The sequence below is a fragment of the Arachis duranensis genome, chromosome 5 (assembly GCF_000817695.3).
Source record: "Arachis duranensis cultivar V14167 chromosome 5, aradu.V14167.gnm2.J7QH, whole genome shotgun sequence".
NCBI classification, from domain to species: domain Eukaryota; kingdom Viridiplantae; phylum Streptophyta; class Magnoliopsida; order Fabales; family Fabaceae; genus Arachis; species Arachis duranensis.
Genome location: NC_029776.3, coordinates 50,485,544 through 50,487,224, shown reverse-complemented (window position 1 = coordinate 50,487,224; position 1,681 = coordinate 50,485,544).

Here is a 1,681-nt window from a genome sequence, read left to right as displayed (position 1 = left end):
TTACAGAGCACTTAGCCAAAAGAAGAATGCAATAAATCTTGAGAAAACAAAAGAAGGAGGGATCAACAACTAGGAAGTCTCAAGGGATGTAAGTTAAGCAAGTGTTCAAGGGCATGATAAAGGCCTGAAACCTGGTAAAGGATTGAACCTAAGTTGCTATGCATGAAACCCCAAAAACCAGGAATTTTACTTTTATATTGTTCATCTTGTTCTTTAATTCATTATTCCTATGTTCCAATACTTGCTTAGGGACAAGCAAGCTTTAAGTTTGGTGTTGTGATGCCAGGGCATCTAGGTCAGTTTCACTGACCTTTTCTTTACTGTTTTAAGGTAGTTTCATGCATTTTCTTAGAGAATAAGGCAAGTTTTGGATGAAAATATACTCACACCTTGATTCAAGCAACTATTGTGAATTTCACATGATTTCATGAGGATTTTGCAAGAATTGAATGACAAATTGATGATGCATAATCTCATAACTTTGACTAGAGCTTTGATGCACTTTATTTGCTTGATTTTAGGACAAAGGAAGCAAGGAAGAACCACGTTAGTAGCCACGTTAACCTAGTTAACGTGAGCACTAACGTAGAATGGGAAAGAGCTTGCAACGTTAATGAGAAAAGTGATCACCAATAACGCCTGCGAAGCCATCATAAGCCCACGTTAATTGCCACGTTAACTAGATTAACATGGTAGTTAACGTGGAGACAAAGGAATCTCCAACGTTAGTGGTAAATGTGAACACCACTAACGCTCCAAAATGTGGCAATGAACCACGTTAAGAGTCACGTTAGCTTAGTTAACGTGAACTCTAACGTGGAAGAGAGGAACAATGCCAACGTTAGTGACACTCACCTTTGTCACTAACGTTGGATCAAACTAGCATTGCCCACGTTAGTGGTCACGTTAAGACCACTAACGTGAAAGTTAACGTGGAGCTAAGATTGATGAGCCAACGTTAGTGACACTCATCTTTGTCACTAACGTTGGAGATGGCATTCACTACCACGTTAGTGGCCACGTAAACTTAGTTAACGTGAGCTCTAACGTGGAGAGTAAGGGCACTTGGAGTGTTAGTGACAAACGTAAGTGTCACTAACGCTCTCGAAGATGAGACATACCCACGTTAAAAGCCACGTTAGTTATACTAACGTGAACTCTAACGTAGGGACAAGGGGCACAAGGCAACTGGTGGACGAAATTGTGATTCATATGTTATTGCATTTTGTAAAATTTATTGCTTTTTCTTTCCCTGGCAATGGCGCCAAAAACATGGTGCAAATACCATGGTTTACAACTATGTGTGGTCACAACTCCGTTCAACTTAACCAGTAAGTGTACTGGGTCATCCAAGTAATACCTTATGTGAGTAAGGGTCGATCCCACAGAGATTGTTGGTATGAAGCAAGCTATGGTTACCTTGTAAATCTCAGTCAGGCAGATTAAATGGTTTATGATAAGTTCGAAAATAAATAATAAACAGAAAATAAAATAGGATCGAAATACTTATGTAAATCAATAGTGGGAATTTCAGATAGGCGTATGGAGATGCTGTGCTCCTCTTGAATCTCTACTTTCTTATTACATTCATCCAATCCTTCTTACTCCTTTCCATGGCAAGCTGTATGTAGGGCATCACCGTTGTCAATGGCTACATCCCATCCTCTCAGTGAAAATGGTC